Genomic DNA, 21,368 nt, shown 5'->3' with positions numbered 1-21,368 from the left:
TCAACATAAATGCCTTTGATTGATTTTAATAATCTACCTTGAATTCCATAATCCCCCAGTATAGCGAACATCTTCTCCCTCGGTACTCTGTCGTATGCATACTCTAGATCTACGAAACATAAACACAACTGCCTATTCCTATCGTAGCATTTTTCAATTACCTGCCGCATACTGAAAATCTGATCCTGACAGCCTCTCTGTGGTCTGCAACCACACTGGGTTTCATCCAACTTCCTCTCAACGACTTATCGCACCCTACGTTCCAAGATGCCAGTGAATACTTTGCCTGGTATACTAATCAATGAGATACCTCGATAGTTGTTCCAATCCTCCCTGTTCCCTTGCTTATAGATAGGTGCAATTACTTCTTTTGTCCAATCTGAAGGTACCTTACCAACAATCCATGCTAATTTTACTACTCTATGGAGCCATTTCATCCCTGCCTTCCCACTATACTTCACCATCTCAGGTCTAATTTCATCTAATCCTGCTGCTTTATGACAATGGAGTTTATTGACCCTCCTTTCCACTTCCTCAAGCATAATTTCACCAACATCATTTTCCTCCTCCTCATGAGCTTGGCTGTTTGCAACACCACAAGGATGATTTCCTTTTACATTGAGAAGATGTTCAAAATATTCCCTCCACCTCTCCAGTGATTCCCTGGGATCTATTATGAGTTCACCTGAATTACTCAAAACACTGTTCATTTCCTTTTTCCCTCCCTACCTAAGATTCTTTATTACTGTCCAGAAAGGTTTCCCTCCTGCTTGACCTAGCCTTTCCAGGTTGTTACCAAAATCTTCCCATGACTTCTTTTTGGATTCAACAACTATTTGTTTCGCTCTGTTTCTTTCATCTACGTTCAAATCCCTGTCTGCCTCGGCCCTTGTTTGGAGCCATTTCTGATAAGCCTTCTTTTTACGTTTACAAGCTGCTCTCACTTCATCATTCCACCAAGATGTTCGCCTTTTCCCATCCTTACACACAGTTGTTAGTTGTTGCACTTCAGATCCTTAATTTAATTTCTGCACCTAGCATGAAATTCCGTTAAAGGCAGTAGTGCCAACAGTGATCTTGAGGAATCCAAACGCACCGAAATGTTTCAGAGGTGTGACTGACTGACCGTGAGACACAAGCGTATCTCCGCCAGACTAGAGCCCTCCCTTACCGATTACCAAAAATATCCTCCTCCGCAGCAATTCACCAGAGCTATCTATGATTAAGCTGTCTCTGTATGAGAAGTTCAGGAATCCTGCAATTATTTAACTTACGATTTTCTTCCCCGACCGTGATGGATATCTTGGATACAATGTCATCAATGTCTAATTTGTCTCCGTTCACCATACAATTTGGAAATATATTCCTCCCTCAAGCCAACTGGCTTTAGAGATTCTACAATTCTATTTCGCCCACTTTAAGCTTCCTTGCTAATAACGCATGACGCAGATTCACCCTCTCGGAAAATTCAATGGTGACTGACGCTCTTGCCTGAGGACGGGGTATTTATGCATATAGAAGGGGTGATATGCTTGGCGTTATCTACTGTTGTGGACCAATTTCTTAAAGACTGACTCCAGAGATTGCACCAAACTTTACAGTCATGTTGGTGTTGTTTGCTGATTTTTCCTGTTTCTTTTATGGGCGTAATTAATTTCGAGCAGGAGGGTTCCCGCGTATTTTGACTGCATGTCCATGACACGTATATTCCTCTCGGCCAAGGTAAATGCCAACTTCTCTCCAAGCCTAATTAAATACATTTCCACCCTGTGGAGTTTAGCTTCATCAAATATTTCCCAAAATTCTTAATTACTCATTTGTTTGTTAATGACAGTGCAGAAATGTCTCGCAATGAAGGTTATTATCCAGAATTTCATTATTAATTACCAAGTTCTTCCGAAATGTTCCGACCTCGTTCGAAATGGTGGCTGCTTTCGCTGTGAGTCGTCATGCCAGAGAACGCATGATAAGCTTGCAATAAAAAAGTATGGATGCACTCCAAATTGTAGTTGAAATTTCAGAAATTTAGAATTATTGGTTCATAATCCATCAACAACGACGAAATGTTTACATATCAAGTGGAAACATTTAAATATTTCTTCAAAATTTGAAAGGTATTGAACCCTTTAAGGTCCTTAAAAGATACCTACCTTCCTTACCTATTAGTAAATCGGCATGAGATATTTCTCTAGGGTCGTCAAGGGTTCTTCGTCACTTGCTTAGGTAAGAGGCGGGTTTCAGTAACTAAATCTATCTACAAAATGAGAGGAATCGAGTCAGAAAAATCGATATTTATTCAAATATGTTTTAAAATAAAGTCGAAGAGACATATGCCATTTTAAGAACGAACTCAGCTTTGTCCGCAATAAAAAATAACAATAATTATGCTGAAAATAAGTACTGTCTCAGGATACCTTGACTCAACTGCTTGAGGGGCATCCATACTAGAAACCATTGTCTTAGGAGTGAAATAAAGAAAGTCTGGAGATCCCTAATATCGGATTCCATGTGAGACTGTTTGTACCATCATAATGATTCGTGATGATCCGGCCCCCGTAGCATGAGCTCTGCACTCTGTGTGGGCCACGCAGTGGTTGTACGGCATGGACCCTTAATTGAATCGATGTGGCCTGCGACTGTCATGGATCGACATCTAACTGTGTAATTTACGTTCAAGTCATTGTGGATGATGACCGCAAGGAAAATGATTCTATAATGGCAAATGTCCCTAATCTAAGTCCCTGATGAGAATGATGACCCCAAGACCATTCAAATTTCTAAGCTGAAGGCTGAACACAAGTAAGTTATAGTAGTTGATGACCAAGGTTACCGCATTAATAAATCCCCAGCACATCTGATGCTCAACAAATCAAAATCAAAAATGTTATCAACAACAACAACAACAAACGGTCACAACACTTGTGACAGTAAAGCCCTTTAACATCGGACATGTACCCTTAATCGCTACGTTAACAAGTTGAAATCTTCCAGCAAATACATTTTCAAGTTAGTCACTTGGTTTTCAGTCAATTATCAAATACGATATCACTGAATCTTATAACTGAATAAATTGACGTAATCTCATAATCCTAATTAACAACAAATTTTATCTGCCCGGATGAATGGTTTCCTTAAAAAATCCCTTATTATTTCAATGACTGTGTTTGTTTATTTATTGCTCACTTTGTTTATAGCTGCTGAAAGGCGATAAATTTTAGTCTCCAGTATTATCTATTTATTTCATGACGTCACTCAATAAGATTACGTTAATACCAACAATCATTATGAAACTAGCTTGGATAATCCTAACGTTAAATCCTACAATCTGTATAAATTAACACGCAACGCAAAATATCCATCCATGTCACATCACTTCGTGACATTCAAAATGAACCTTTGTACATCCTAAGATAGTATCAGACAATATTACCGATTCTCAAATTTCGACATCCCTGTAAAAAGTTACTTCCAATATCATCAAATCTCTACTAAGGCGAGTCTCTTCTAAAGAATGAAATCTGATTTCAAACATTTTACCAGACATGACAAATACAGTTAGTTTCTTTCGAGTAGCGAGCTCTATTCTAACAGCTGGTCTGGAATAATGGAAAGAAATTCTCCCCTAGGCTGTTATCGCAGACGACACACACATAGCTGCCAGTCGCGTTTTAACTGGCATTAAAATGTAACAACACACACGAACTCACTGGCAATTCGCAAAATATACCATTCTTGACCCACATAGATTATGCGAAGAGATTTAAATTAAGACTTCACTCAAACATTCTTATCCCTCATGGTCCTACGGTTTCACGTTGAATCCCACTTATGATCCGATCCATCGATCCATCCATCCATCCATCCATCCATCCATCCATCCATCCATCCATCCATCCATCCATCCATCCATCCATCCATCCATCCATCCATCCAAGGACGGACGGTAATTCTTGGTTCACTGCCGATGTCAGACTGGTTTGAGTTAGTGGAATTAAGTGCAATCTTCGTTCAGCAACGTCGTTGCGTGTTTACATGGGTGAAAATTCTTCTGTTGGCCAACCTGCAAACGGATTTCCTCACCGTTACAGGAAATTTTACTATTTAACAGAGTGACCATCAAGTCGGAATTGTGGCACAAGACCACAGTTGAATTGAGCTACTCGCAGAAGGAACGCATACGAGGATTCTGAATATCTTGAAGTGCCATTGCACTGTCATTACTCTGTAGATCACAAGCAGAGGAAACCGGACATACGATGTGATGACGCCCTCCTCTGGTAATTAAGAGCATCTTTCAGAGACGATCCACTGGGTATGTGTTCCATCGTATTCCCATTTTTTCAACACTGCCACCCAGTGCAGACGGAAGTGTTTAAGAGGCAGCTAATTTACCGATGTGTTCATCATTCCTCCCTTCGTTCGAAGATTCTCTTCTTATTGTTGAAAACATTGTCGAGTGCGAATTTGTGACGTACTCCAAACTTTTCAACCCAGTATCAGGCAATCACACTGACATGACATTTCCTGGTGTCTCACTGTCGTTTGATAAACTCATGCTGGAGTAAAACCAGGGTTCCAATTGACCCTTGCGCGGAAATGATCGTCTGCGACGTGGAGTAAGCCCTACGTCAGTGCCGGCTATGACCTTTCGTTGTTCTAACACCGTTCGCTCTGTATACGAGGCCACCTAGCACGATGTAATGCAACGCCTTAAATGAACCAACAGGTACACCTGTTATCTATATTGTACCAGGAAGGCCTAGGTCCTGGCACATATCAATTGAAAAAAGTTTATTTCAGCATACAATTTCCGTCCGCCATGTGATCAGCTGAGCGAAGGAACATTCCAGTACGTACCAGACTCCATGACCGACCAGGCGAGGCCAAGTGACGTCACCTACTGCTTGAAACTTGCCTCCCCTAGAGATATATCTCGAAAGAATTTTTCTTTCGTGAACTTTTTAACGCCTTAACCAATTTGAACAGGACCAACGCTAAGTTGTAGCAGACATCGTAAAAGTAAAATCCTGTAAATTTCGAAGCAATTTGTCCAGTAATTTCTGAGTTATAACAATATAAAATTTAAGAAGATCGAGCACTCTCGGTCACATGACATAGATTACCACCCCTCCTGGCGCAGATATATATGCCACTAGGTCAAGGCTAACAAGCAGTTAAGTTCAGCAGTACAGTCTAGCAGTGCAGTGCAGAGCAGTGCCGTATGTGTGTGTGAGTGAGACAGAGGGGAGACTGACCCTCGTACAGTATGTCCGTGCAGTCTCGAAGACAGTACTTTCCGTCGCGTTTCGCGGAGACGAAATTATGGGATAATCAATCGCCGTCGCACTTGTAAAAGACGTCGTATCGTTATTAGTTTATCGTGCCGCGACTACGATATAATTCACAGACATTTCGGAGTATAACACGTGTGAAATTATTGAAGTACGAAGTTAAATATTGGACATTCACAAACAAGAACATGACGTGTGGACTTAATTAATTTCACATAGTATTAAATTACCACAATAAACAGAAACTGTCGTGTACAATAACTCTAACTAATTTTTCTAAATACAGTACATCCTTGAAATGTGTCTCTTTATTTACGTGTCATATTAGGACATGACTTACTACAGTGATAAACTTGGTGAATATTAAGAACTTTTTCTGAAGTAATATAATTTTATCACCACCAGAAAATCAGTGTTATCTGCTAGGATAACGATTCAAAGACTGTGGTCGGAGACGGTAATGAGAAATATTACACGTAACTTTTTCAAGTGTTTAAACTGTGTATTTATGGACGTTCTCAGTGACGATTTAAAATAGTATTTTATGCAGCAAGGACTGTAATCATTCATTTTACGTCATAAAATTAACATACGAACAGTGAATGATAGCATCTGTAAATACTACTTGCACTAAATGAACGTTCCGTGTGCTAAAATCACCTCCACGAGCAGCGGAAATCGTGATGAAATTCTACAAGATCCAGCTACCTTCAACATCATCTCATCTATGGTACCAATTGAGGGACGTCAACGTGGTTTCTTCGTGGATCATCGAGTTCAGAGTCATCGTCCGCACACCGCGGAATGTTCCAGACTCCCATCAACATTTGTAAGCCAAATTTTCTTATTAAGTGAGTAGTCACAAACTGACTGACTTTTTCTTATCAATCTTGAACTGTGATTTACTCAGTGCTGCGTGTGACGATATTTCGTAGTATTTCACCATTTCTCAAAAGTTCATCTTTAATAATAATTGTTGTAAAATATAATATTCATATTACATAGAAGAACTCTAGGATTTTCAAGTGTTCTACATTTCAAGGCTAACAAACCGAGAAACTTTCAACAGAAATTCAAATTCTTCTTTCAATTTTCAATTATAAGTGTGTGTTCATTTAATGAATTAATACTTGGAAAGACTTTAGGTGAAGAACTGACACTTCGTGTTTTCACAAAAGACTATAGGATCTGTGAGATTTATTTATTTTCACGAACTGAACTCAAGAAGATTTACGTTAACATTTTTGATTTCAACAAAATATCTGAGTCCTATATTGATACTGCAGGGTGATGAATCATTTAACATTATTAATAAATTGTTTGGAAAAGGTATAACCATCTATTATTCGCCCTGCGATTCTATCCTGCTCTGTACCGGCTCCAAAATCAACTTCCACTACCTGAGATCCTTCTCATGCCCTACACCCCGAACTTTTCCTGGTACAATATATATAAGACTAGCAAGATACCCGTGCTTCGCTACGGTATTATACTGAAATTTATAATTGAATGCTTATTGTTTTAGATATATAATCCGCCTAAATTCGCGATCTGACTCGTTTTCTGCGAGAATCCACCAACATTCCCGATCTGACTGGTTTTCTATTATTTTACGGCACGTTTCCTCCCATTTTAAATCTTCCTTTCCAGCAATCGATTTCGTACTTCCCGGGCTAGGCTCAGGTATTCCTCCCGGTCAGTTGGGTCCGTAAATCTTTGCCATCTTTTCCTATAATATTTTTAATATGGGTAAAATCCTTCAGGAGATCCGGCGTGCTGTCATATTGGGTGCCTTGGCGGCACTGAACCCGCGGCCGGACTGCATTCTTAGTCATTACCCGTCCAGGAGTCGTTTCCAGCGCGGTCCGCACATTTGACGACGGTCCGGAATATTATTATTATTATTATTATTATTATTATTATTATTATTATTATTATTATTATTATGTGTTGCTGGAATGGCAGATGACAGGGAAAACCGGAGTATCCGGAGAAAAACCTGTCCCGCCTCCGTTTTGTCCAGCATGAATGCCACATGGAGGGACCGGTATTTGAACCACGGAACCCAGCTGTGATAGGCCGGCGCGCTGCCGCCTGAGCAACGGAGGAACCTTATAAGTACATTAATAACAGTATAATCAATTGGTCTCACCTCCTTCTACACCCCACCGAAGTTAAGTTTATTTACCGCCAACCCCCACCCCCATAAAAAATTAAAAGAATGCTTGTTTCTTTATGTTTAAGGGAGATTCCAAACACCAATGTCCACGTCTATTACCTTCAGTTTTGAGATATAAGTATCCCCATAAAAATAATTCACTTTTTTTCACTTCATTTCACAATAATCCCCCCCACCTTAAGTGAATTTTCCCGCAAATAATACTTGTTTCTTTAATAGTAAAGGATCTTCTAAATACCAATTATCACGACTCTAACTTCTTTTCGATTTATATGTCCTCATGAAGAGAATTCAACTCCTTTACACTCCCGCCCTCCAAGATGGTTTCACCACCAAAACGCGTTCTTCTTTGTTTTTAAAGGAGGTCCAAATAAGAATTTTCACGTCTGTAACAACTTTAGTTTTTATTAGATGTATGTATTCTCATACAATTCAGTCAATTAATTTTTAAATTCTTTCCCCCCGCCGCCCCGCACCCTTCATTGGATTTTCCGGGAATACGTGTTTCTTTACTTTTAAAGCAGATTGCAAATATCAAATTTCACGTCTGTAACATCTTCATTTTTGAGATATCAGTAGCCTAATTAAACGAATTCATCACCATTTTCAGTCATTTTTACCCCCCTTCCTCCCAAGTGGTATTTTCGAAAACTAAAAGTACACGTTTCTTTATGTTTAATAGAGATAAAAAATACCATTTTTCACTTCTGTAACATGTTAAGTTTTTTTTAGATATACTGTAAAAATTCTCATCTTAAAATTTCACCCCTTTTAAGTTCCCCTCAGGTGGAGTTTCCAAAAATAAATCACCTATATTTCTTTACATTTACAGGAGATATACACCCACTCTTTACGTCTGTAACATTTTACGTTTCCAAGATATTCTGTAGATATAGTCTTTCAAAAAATTCACCCCAATTTGTCACTCCTGTTTAACCGCCATTAATTGGCTTTTCCAAAAACTAAAACATACGCGTTTCTTAATTTTTAAAGGAGATCCCATATGCAAATTATCAGTTCTGTAATATCTTTCGTTTCTGAGATATGTGTATCCACAATTAAGGCATTCAACCCATTTTTCACCCTTTTACACCCCTCCTATTAGGATTTACAGGAAACAAAAAAAACGTGTTCCTTTATTTTTAGAGGAGATTCTAACTACCAATTTCTACATCTGTAAATTTTAAAGTTTTAAGATGTAGACACACTCATTTTAAAAATTCACCCCCCTTTTCACCCCCCAATATTTGGATTTTCCAAAAACGAAAAAATACGTGTTTCTCCACTTTTAAAGTAGATCCAAAATACCAATCTTCAGGTCTGTAATATCTTCAGGTTCTGAAATATAAGTAGCCTCATGAAAGGCATTCAACCCATTATTCACCCTTTTACACCCTTCCCATTGGGATTTTCCGAAAACAAAAGAATACGTGTTTCTTTATTTTTAAAGGAGATTCTAAATACCAATTTTCACATCTATAAACTTTAAAAGTTTTGAGATAAAGATACAGTCATTTTAAAATATTACCCCCTTTTCATCCCCTTAATTGATTTTTCCAGAAAAACAAAAAATACTTGTTTCTTTATTTTTAAAAGAGATCCCAAACACCAATTTTCAGGTCTATAATATCTTCAGTTTCTGAGATATAAGTAGCCTCATTAAAGGAATTCAACCCATTTTTCACCCCTTTTCACTCCTCCTATTGCGATTTTCCGAAAACAAAGAAATACGTGTTTCTTTATTTTTAATGAAGATTCTAAATACCAATTATTACATCTGCAAACTTTAAAAGTTTGGAGATATAGATTCACTCATTTTAAAAATTCACCCCCTTTTCACCCGCCTATTAATTGGATTTTACTAAAGCAAAAAAATACGTGCTTCTTTATTTTTAAAAGAGATCAAAAGTACCAATTTTCAGGTCTGTAATATCTTCAGTTTCTGAGATATAAGTACCGGTATTCTGATTAAAGGCATTCAACCCATTTCCCCCCATTTTCACCCTTTTTCATCCCTCATATTGGGATTTTCTGAAAACAAAAAAATACGTGTTTCCTTATTTTTAAAGAAGATTCTAAATACCAATTCTTACATCTGTAAACTTTTAAAGTTTTGAGATATAGATACACTCATTTTAAAATTTCACCCCCATTTTCACCCCCTTACCGAAGGAATATCCAAAAATCCTCTCTTAGCGAGCACCTACATCATAATATGAATATATTCCCAAAATTTCATTTCTTTATGTCCAGTAGTTTTGGCTCGGCGATGATGAATCAGTCAGTCAGTCAGTCAGTCAGTCAGTCAGGACAAGCTATTTTATATATATAGACTAGCAAGATACCCGTGCTTCGCTACGGTATTATACTGAAATTTATAATTGAATGCTTATTGTTTTAGATATATAATCCGCCGAAATTCGCGATCTGACTCGTTTTCTGCGAGAATCCACCAAAATTCCCGATCTGACTGGTTTTCTATGATTTTACGGCACGTTTCCTCCAATATTTAAATCTTCCTTTCCAGCAATCGATTTCGTACTTCCCGGGCTAGACTCAGGTATTCCTCCCGGTCAGTTGGGTTCGTAAATCTTTGCCATCTTTTCCTATAATATTTTTAATATGGATAAAATCCTTCAGGAGATCCGGCGTGGTGTCATATTGGGTGCCTTGGTGGCACTGAACCCGCGTCCGGACTGCATTCTTAGTCATTACCCGTCCAGGAGCCGTTTCCAGCGCGGTCCGCGCATTTGACGACGGTCCGGAATATTATTATTATTATTATTATTATTATTATTATTATTATTATTATTATTATTATTATTATTATTATTATGTGTTGCTGGAATGGCTGATGACAGGGAAAACCGGAGTATCCGGAGGAAAACCTGTCCCGCCTCCGTTTTGTCCAGCACGAATGCCACATGGAGTGACCGGGATTTGAACCACGGAACCCAGCTGTGAGAGGCCGGCGCGCTGCCGCCTGAGAAACGGAGGATCCTGATAAGTACATTAATAACAGTAAAATCAATTGGTCTCACCTCCTTCTACACCCCACCCCCCACCGCCGTTAAGTTTAATTACCGCCACCCCCCCCCCCCCACCAACAAATTTAAAAGAATGCTTGTTTCTTTATGTTTAAGGGAGATTCCAGACAACAATGTTCACGTCTATTACCTTCGGTTTTGAGATGTAAATATCCCCGTAAAAATAATTCAATTTCTTTCACTTCCTTTCACACTCCTTCCCCCCCCCCCCCCCCTAAGTGAATTTTCCCGCAAAAAGTACTTGTTTCTTTAATAGTAAAGGATCTTCTAAATACCAATTATCACGACTCTGACTTCTTCAGTTTTTGATTTATGTGTCCTCATGAAAGGAATTCAACTCCTTTACACTCCCGCCCTCCAAGATGGTTTCCCCACAAAACGCGTTCTTCTTTGTTTTTAAAGGAGGTCCAAATACGAATTTTTACGTCTGTAACAACTTTAGTTTTTATTAGATGTATGTATTCCCATACAATTAAGTCAATTAATTTTTCAATTCTTTAACCCCCCCCCCCCCCCTTCTTTGGATTTTCCGAGAATACGTGTTTCTTTACTTTTAAAGCAGATTGCAAATATCAAATTTCACGTCTGTAACATCTTCATTTTTGAGATATTAGTAGCCTAATTAAAAGAATTCATCACCATTTTCAGTCACTTTTACCCCCCCCCCCCCCTCCCTCCAACCAAGTGGTATTTCCGAAAACGAAAAGTACACGTTTCTTTATGTTTAATAGAGATTAAAAAAATACCATTTTTCTCTTCTGTAACATGCTAAGTTTTTTTAGATATACTGTAAAAATTCTCATTTTAAAATTTCACCCCTTTTGAGTTCCCTTTAAGTGGAGTTTCCAAAAACAAATCACCTATATTTTTTTACATTTACAGGAGATTTACACCCACTCTTTACGTCTGTAACATTTTACGTTTCCAAGATATTCTGTAGATAGTCTTTCAAAAAATTCACCCCAATTTGTCACTCCTGTTTAACCGCCATTAATTGGCTTTTCCAAAAACTAAAACATACGTGTTTCTTTATTTTTAAAGGAGATGCCATATGCAAATTATCAGTTCTGTAATATCTTTCGTTTATGAGATATGTGTATCCTCATTAAAGTCATTCAACCCATTTTTCACCCTTTTACACCCCTCCTATTAGGATTTACGGGAAACAAAAAAAATACGTGTTCCTTTATTTTTAGAGGAGATTCTAACTACCAATTTTTACATCTGTAAATTTTAAAGTTTTAAGATGTAGGCACACTCATTTTAAAAAATTCACCCCCTCTTTTCACCCGCAATATTTGGATTTTCCAAAAACGAAAAAATGCGTGTTTCTTTACTTTTAAAGTAGATCCAAAATACCTATTTTCAGGTCTGTAATATCTTCAGGTTCTGAAATATAAGTAGCCTCATGAAAGGCATTCAACCCATTATTCACCCTTTTAAACCCTTCTTATTGTTTTTTTCCGAAAACAAAAGAATACGTGTTTTTTATTTTTAAAGGAGATTCTAAACACCAATTATACATGTATAAACTTAAAAAGTTTTGAGATATAGATACACTCATTTTAAAAAAACACCCCCTTTTCAACCCCCCCCCCATTAATTATATTTTCCACAGACAAAAATACGTGTTTCTTTATTTTAAAAGGAGATCCCAAACACCAATTTTCAGGTCTGTAATATCTTCAGGTTGTGAAATATAAGTAGACTCATGAAATGCATTCGACCCCTTTTTCAACCTTTACCACCCTTCTTATTACGATTTTTCGAAAGCGAAATATACGTGTTTCTTTATTTTTAATGGAGATTCTAAATACCAATTTTTACATCTATAACTTTTAAAAGTTTTGAGATGTAGATACACTCATTTTAAAATATTACCCCCTTTTCACCCCCCCCTTAATTGGGTTTTCCAGAAACAAAAAATACGTGTTTCTTTATTTTTGAAAGCGATCAAAAGTACCAATTTTGAGGTCTGTAATATCTTCAGTTTCTGAGATATATGTATTTTCTTTAAAGGCATTCAACACATTTTTAAGCCCTTTTCACCCCTCCTATTGGGATTTTCCGAAAACAAAAAAATACGTGTTCCTTTATTTTTAATGAAGATTCTAAATACTAATTTTTACATCTCTAAACTTTAAAACTTTTGAGATATAGATGCACTCATTTTAAAAATTCACCCCCCCTTTCACCCTCGCATTAATTGGATTTTCCAAAAACAAAAAAATATGTGTTTCTTTATTTTTCACAGCGATCAAAAGTACCAATTTTGAGGTCTGTAATAACTTCAGTTTCTGAGATATAAGTAGCGTATCCGGATTAAAGGCATTCAACCCCTTTTTCACCCTTTTTCACCCCTCCTATTGGGATTGTCTGAAAACAAAAAAATACGTGTTTCCTTATTTTTAAAGAAGATTCTAAATACCAATTTTCACATCTGTAAACTTTTAAAGTTTTGAGATATAGACACACTCATTTTAAAATTTCACCCCCCTTTTCACCCCCTTAGCGACGGAATATCCAAAAATCCTCTCTTAGCGAGCACCTACATCTTAATATGAATCTATGCCCAAAATTTCATTTCTTTATGTCCAGTAGTTTTGGCTCGGCGATGATGAATCGCCGAGCCAAAACTACTGGACATAAAGAAATGAACTTTAAAAGTTTACAGATGTAAAAATTGGTACCAGAATCTACTTTAAAAATAAAGAAACACGTATTTTTTTCTGAAAATCCCGATAGGAGTGGTGGAAAAGGGTGAAAAAGGGTTTGAATGCCTTTAATGAGGACACTTACATCTCTGAAACTGAAGTCATTACAGACCTGAAATTTGGTATTTGGAATCTCCATTAAAAATAAAGAAATACTTTTCTTTGTATTTGCAAAATCCAATTAATGGGGGGGGGGTGAATTTTTAAAATGAGTGTATCTACATCTCAAAACGTTCAAAGTTTCCAGGTGTTAAAACAGGTATTTAGAATCTCCTTTAAAGGTAAAGAAATACCTATTATATTGTTTTCGGAAAATCCCAATAGGAGAGCTGAAAAAGGGTGAAAAAATGGTTGAATGCCTTAAATGAGGATACTTATATCTCAGAAATTGAAGATATTACAGACCTGAAAGTTGGTATTAGGGATCCCCTATAAAAATAAACACGTATTTTGGTTTTTGGAAAATATAATGAAGTGGGGTTAAACAGGAGTGACAAATTGGGGTGAATTTTTAGAAAGACTCTATCTACGGTATATCTCAGAAACGTAAAATGTTACAGACGTAAGAATTGTTATTTAGAATCTCATGCAAAAGTAAAGAAACATAGGTTGCTTCTTTTTGGAAACTCCGCGTAAAGCGAACTAAAAACGGCATGAAATTTTAAAATGAGAATTTCTACAGTATATCTCAAAACTTAACATGTTACAGAAGTGAAAAATGGTATTATTATCTCTGTTAAAAATTAGGAAACATGCATTTTTTTGTTTTCGGAAAAGCCAATTGGGTGCGGTGTGGGGGGGGGGTAAAAAGTGACTGGAAATGGGGTTGAGTTCTTTTAATTAGGATACTGATATCTCAAAAATTGAAGATGTTACAGACGTGAAATTTGGAATTTGGAATCCCCTTTAAAAATGAAGAAATACGTATTTTTTGTTTTCTGAAATCCACTTAAAGCGGGGGCGGAAATGAGAAATTAGTTGAATTATTTGTATGAAGATGCCATTATCTGAAAAACGACAGATTTTGCAGACGTGAAATTTAGTATTTGGAATCTGCTTTAAAAGTAAAGAAACTCGTATTCTCAGAAAATGCAATGAAAGGGGCGGGGTGAAAGAATAGAAAAATTAATTGAATTAATTTTATGCGGATACTTACATCTAATATAAATGAAAGTTGTTACAGACGTGAAAGTTAATATTTGGATCTCCTTTAGAACCAAAGAAAAAACATTTTGTGGGGGAAACCATCTTGGGGGTGGGGGTGAAAAGAAGTTGCTTTCCTTTTATCAAGACACATATCCCAAAAACTGAAGGTTAGTGTAGGGATAAATGGTATTTAGAAGATCCTTTACTATTATAGAAACAAGTATTTTTAGTCGGAAAATTCACTTAGGGGGTGGGGGAGTGTGAATGGAAGTGATCAGAAACTAAATTATTTTTATGGCGATACTTATATCTCAAAACTGAATGTATCAGACGTAAACATTGGCATTTGGAATCTCCTCTAAACATAAAGTGGGGCTTCTGGCCGAGGCGGTAAAGGCGTGCTCGGTTCGCCCGGAAGGACGTGGTTTGAAACCCATTCAGCAAGTCGTAAAATTTAAGAAATGAGATTTCCTCTTCCGGAGGTGCGTATGGCCCTGAGTTTCACTCATCCTACACCAGAAATGAGTACCGGGTTAATTCCTGGGGGCAAAGGCGGCCGGTCGTAGAGCTAACCGCTCTACCCCTTCAAGTGCGAGGTCACGGATCGTGGAAGACTTCAATTTCCACCCCTCCCTCCCTTCATGGCCTGTAAGGAAATGCCTTTGCTTTACGTTTTATAAACATAAAGAAATGCGCCTTCCTTTTTTGGAGAAGGGGGGGGGGGGGTAAATCAACTTAATTGCGGTGGGGTGAAGAAGGAGTTGAGACCACAATTGCTTTTACTGTTCATAATGTACTTATTCTGATCATCAATCGATCATTTCAATCTTTCCTGGGTTCGTTTTCAAAAGCCATATTTTCCTTTGGAGAAATTATAGTTAGATTACAGTAGATTCTCCTGGCATTCCCCTGGCATATAAATAAAAAGCACATTTGAAATGAAAAAGGCGTTTGGCTTTTATTGCCGGTAATGTCCGAGGAGAAGTTCGGCTCGCCAGATGCGGTCTTTTTATTTGACTACCCGTAGGTGACCTGCACGTCGTGATGGAAAATGAAATGATGAAGAAGGCGACACATTAACCCAGCCCCGTGCCAGCGAAGTTAACCAATTAAGGTTAAAATTCCTGACTGTGCCGGGAACCGAACCCGGAAACCTCTCAACAAAGACCAGCACGCTAACCGTTTAGCAAAGGAGCCGGACACATTTGAAATAAACGACAGGAATAATATTGACCGCGCAGTTGTTCATTTCTGTAATAAGGTCAATAATGCGCGGAAGTATATCATTCGTATCGTCAGAAATCCCGGGCACTTGCCTACGCGCGACAATGGTGCTGGTCACTCTGTAAGCAACGACAATGGCAGCAAATGTAATTTACCACCAAGTAGCGGTCTTGCATCTTGCTGTGGGGTCCAGAACATCAATAATAATAATAATAATAATAATAATAATAATAATAATAATAATAATAATAATAATAATAGTGTTCTGGACCGTCGTCAAAATGTGCGGACCGCGCTTGAAACGGGTCCTGGCCGGGTAATGACTACCAAAAGCAGTCCGGCCGCGGGTTCAGTACCGCCAAAGCACCCAAGACGACACCACGCCGGATCTCCTCAAGGATTTGATCCATATTAAAAATGCTTATAGGAAGTCAAAGTTTTAGGCACACAACTCACCGGGTGAAACACCTGGACCTAGCCTGGGAAGTACGAAATCGATTGCTGGAAAGAAAGATTGAAAAATGAGAGGAACTTTGCCATAATCTCTCAGCGAACGATTCAGATCAGGAATTTTGGCGGATTCTCTCAGGAAACGAGTCAGATCGCGAATTTCGGCGGATTATATATCAAACGTTAAGCATTCAATTATAAATTTCATTATAATACCGTAGCGAAGCACGGGTATCTTGCTAGTAACTATATATATATCAAATAACTTATGCTGACTGACTGACTGACTGACTGACTGACTGACTGACTGACTGACTGACTGACTGACTGACTGACTGACTGACTGACTGACTGACTGATTCATCACCGCCGAACCAAAACTACTGGACATAAAGAAATGAAATTTTGGGGATACTTCCATATGAAGATGTAGGTGCTCGCTAAGAGAGAATTTTTAGATATTCCATCGCTAAGGGGGTGAAAATGGGGGTGAAATTTTAAAATGAGTGTATCTATATCTCAAACTTTAAAAGTTTACAGGTGTAAAAATTGGCATTTAGAATCTTTTTCAAAAATAGGGAATCACGTATTTTTTTATTTTCTGAAAATTCCAATAGGAGGGGTGAAAAAGGGTGAAACATAGGTTGAATGCCTTAATCACGATACCGGTACTTATATATCAGAAAATGAAGATATTACAGACTTGAAAATTGGTGCTTTTGATCTCTTTTAAAAATAAATAAACACGTATTTTTTGTTTTTGTAAAATCCAATCAATGGGTGGATGAAAAGGGGGGTGAATTTTTAAAATGAGTGTATCTACATCTCACAACTTTGAAAGTTTACAGATGTAGAAATTAGTATTGTGTACAATCTTCATTAAAACTGAAGAAACACGTACTTTTTTGTTTTCGGAAAATCCCGATTGGAGTGGTGAAAAGGGGTGAAAAAGGGGTTGAATACCTTCAATGAGCATACTTATATCTCAGAAACTGAAGACATTACTGACCTGAAAATTGGTGTTTGGAATCTCCTTTAAAAATAAAGAATCATGTATATTTTGTTTTAGGAAAATCTAATTAATTGGGGGAGTGAAAAGGGGGTGAATTTTAAAAATGAGTGTATCTATATCTCAAAACTTTTAAAGTTTACAGATGTAAAGATTGGTATTTAGAATCTCCTTTAAAAATAAAGGAACAAGTATTTTATGTTTTCGGGAAATCCCAATAGGAAGGGTGGAAAAGGGTGAAAAATGAGTTGAATGCATTTAATGAGGATACTTATATCTCAGCAACTTAGGATATTACGGACCTGAAAATTGGTATTTGGGCTCTCCTTTAAAAATAAAGATAAATGTATTGTTTTTGGAAAATCCAATTATTGGGGCGGGTTGAAAAGTGGGTGAATTTTAAAAGTGAGTGTATATATATATCAAAACTTTTAAAGTGTACAGGTGTAAAAATTGGTATTTAGAATCACATTTAAAAATATTTTGTTTTTGTTTTCGGAAAATCCCAACAGGAGGGGTTAAAAAGGGATTGAATGCCTTCAATTAGGATAATTCTATCTCAGAAACTGAAGATATTACAGACCTGAAAATTGGTATTTGGGATCTCCTTTGAAAATAAAGAAACACGTATTTTTGTTTTTGGAAAATCTAATTAATGGGGGTTAAGCTGGAGTGAAATTTGGGGTGAATTTTTGGAAAGAGTATAATCTCAGAAACGTAAAATATTACAGACTTAAAACTTGGTATTTGGAACCTCCTGTAAAAGTAAAGAAACATAGGTAACTTGTTTATGTTACCTCCACATAAGGGGAACTAAAAAGGAGGTGAAATTTAAAAATGAGCATTTCTACAGCACATCTCAAAAACTTAACATGTTACCTAAGTGAAAAATAGTATTTGTTTATCTCTATTAAAAGTAAAGGAACGTGTATTTTTTTATTTTCTGCACTTGGGTGGAGGAGTAAATGTGACTAATAATTGGGTTGAATTCCTTTAATTAGGATACTGATATCTCAAAAGCTGAAGATGTTACAGACGTGAAATTTGGTATTTGGAATCCCCTTAAAAATAAAGGAATGCGAATTTTTTTGTTTTCGGAAATCCACCTAAACGGGGGAGGAAAATTGAAAAATTAGTTGAATTATTTGTATGAGGATACTATGATCTCAAAAACGAAAGATTTTGCAGATGTGAAAATTGGTATTTGGAATCTGCTCCAGAATTAAAGATACGCGTATTGTACACTCGGAAAATTAAATGAAGTGGGGGGAGGTGAATAAATAGAAAAATTAATTGAATTGATTGTATGAGGATACTTACATCTAATAAAAAATAAAGTTGTGGCAGACGTTAAAATTAGTATTTGGATCTCCTTTAAAAACAAGAAAGGCGTTTTTGGTGGAAATGATCTTGGGGGCGGGGGTGAAAAGAATTTGAATACCTTTTATGAGGACACGTAACTCGAAAAGTGAAGATGTTAGAGTCGTGATAATTGGTATTTAGAAGATCCATTACTATTAAAGAAACAAGTATTTGTAACGGGAATTTCAATTAAGTAGGCCGGGGAGTGTGAAAGGAAGAGAAAGAAGTGAATTCTTTTTATGGGGATACTTATATATCGGAACTGAAGGTAACAGATATGAATACTGGTTTTTTGTATCTTCTTTAAACATTAATAAACACGCCTTATTTTTTGTGGGGGGGATAAATCAAATTAACGGCGGTGGGGTGAAAAAGGAGTTGAGACAAATTGATCTTACTGTTCATAATATACTTATTTCGAACATAAACTGATCATTTTTAATCTTTCCTGGGTTCGTTTCCAAGAACCATCTTTTCCTTTGGAGAACATAAAGTTAGATTACAGTAGAATCTCCTGGTATATAAATAAAAATTTAAACACATTTGAAATAAACGATAGGAATGAATTGACCGTGTAATTGTTCACCTCTATATTAAGGTAAATAATGCACGGAAGTATATCATTCGTGTAGCCAGAAATCTCGAGCACTTGCCTACGCGCGACGATGGTGCTGGTCACATTATCAGCAATGACAATGGCAGAGGTTGTAATTTACCGCCAAGTAGCGGTCTTGCACCTTGCTGTGGTTTCCATACCATCTATAATAATAATAATAATAATAATAATAATAATAATAATAATAATAATAATAATGAAGATGATGTTCTGTACTGTCGTCAAAATTTGCGGACCGCGCTGGAAACGGGTCCTGGCCGGGTAATAACTACGATTGCAGTCCGGCCGCGGGTTCAGTACCGCCTAGGCACCTGAGACGACACCACGCCGGATCTCCTCAAGGATTTGATCCATATAAAATGCTTATAGGAAAAGATGGCAAAGATTTAGGGACCCAACTGACTGGGTGGAATACCTGGACCTAGCCCGGGAAGTACGAAATCGATTTCTGGAAGGAAAGTTTGAAAATGGGAGGAACTTTGCCGTAATATCTCAGAAAACTTGTCAGATCACGAGTTTTGGCGGATTCACTCATAAAACTTGTTAGATCGCAATTTCGGCGGATTATGTATGAAGTTATAAAGTTCATTATTAATACTATAGCGACACACGAGTATCTTGCTAGTCTACATATGTATATAAAAGAACATGTACTGGACAAAAAGAAATGAAACATTCAGGATACATTAATATTACAATGTAGGTGCTCGCTAAGGGAGGATTTTTGGATGCTCCGTCGCTAAGGGAGTGAAAACGGGGGTGAATTTTAAAAATGAATGTATCTATATATCAAAACTTTAAAAGTTTACAGATGTAAAAATTGGTTTTCAGAATCTCCGTTAATTATAAAGAAACACGTGCTTTTTTGTTTTCGGAAAATCCCAATAGGAGGGTGAGAAAGGGTGAAAAATATGTTGAAAATCTTTAATGAGAATACTTAAATCTCAGAAACTGAAGATATTATAGACCTGAAAATTGGTAGTTGGGATTTCGTTTAAAAGTAAAAAAACAAGCATTCTTTATATTAGGAAAATCCAAATATTGGAGGGTGAAAAGGGGGGTGAATTTTTAAAAGAGTGTATATGTATCTCAAATCTTTCAAAGTTTACAGATGTAAAAATTGGTATTTAGAACCTTCTTTAAAAATAAAGAAATACGTATTTTTGTTTTTGGAAAATCTCTATAGGAGGGGTGAAAAAGAATGAAAAAGTGTTGAATGCCTCAAATGAGGATACTTATATCTCAGAAACTGAAGATATTACAGACCTGAAAATTGGTATTTGGTATCTCCTTTACAAATAAAACAACACTTATTCTTTTGTTTGGAGGAAATCCAATTAGTGGGGTTTAATCAGGAGTGACAAATTGGGGTAAAATTTAGAAAGACTATGTCTATAGTATATCTCAGAAACGTAAAATGTTACAGACGTAAAAATTGGTATTTGGAATCTCCTGTGAGAGTAAAGAAACGTAGGTGATTTGTTTTTGGAAACTCCACGTAAGGAGAACTAAAAGGGGAATAACATTTTAAAATGAGCATTTCTACACTGTATCTCAAACTTAACATGTTACAGGAGTGAATAATGTTATTTTAATCTCTATTAAAAAATAAAGAAACATGTACTTTTGTTTTCGGAAAAACCGCTTGGGTGGGGGTGTGTAGGAGTGACTGAAAATGCGGTTGAATTCTTTTGATTACGGCACCGATATACAAAAATCTCAAAAGATGTTACAGTCGTGAAATTTGGTATTTGGAATCCCCTTTAAAAGTAAAGAAATACGTACTTTTTGTTTTCATAAATCCACTCAAAGGGTGAGGTGGAAATTGAAAAATGAGTTGAATTATTTGCATGAAGATACTATTATCTCAAAAACGATAGATTTTGCAGACGTGAAAACTGGTATTTGGAATCCGCTTTAAAAGTAAAGAAACACTTTTTCTCGGAAAATCCAATAATTGGGGGGGGGGTAATTGAAAGAATTGATAAGTTAACTGGATTAATTGTATGAGGATGCTTCCGTCTAATAAAAACTAAGGTTATTACAGACTAGAAAATTGGTATTTGCATCTCCCTTAAAAACAAAGAAAAACTCGTTTTGGCTGGACATCATCGTGGAGGGCTGGTGTGAAAAGGAGGTGAAATCCTTTCATGAGGACACATATCCCAAAAATTGAAGATATTAGAGTCGTGATAATTGGTGTTTAGAAGATCCTTTACTATTAAAGAAACAAGATTTTTGGACGGAAAGTTCACTTAAGGGGGGGGGGGGGGGGGAGTGTGAAAGAAAGTAAAAATAGGAAGTGAATTCTTTTTATGGGGATACTTATA

Source organism: Anabrus simplex, chromosome 2 (genome assembly GCF_040414725.1).
Source record: "Anabrus simplex isolate iqAnaSimp1 chromosome 2, ASM4041472v1, whole genome shotgun sequence".
In the NCBI taxonomy this organism is placed as follows: Eukaryota; Metazoa; Arthropoda; class Insecta; order Orthoptera; family Tettigoniidae; genus Anabrus; species Anabrus simplex.
The sequence above is the reverse complement of the archived record's forward strand: the minus strand, read 5'-3'. Positions refer to the sequence as shown.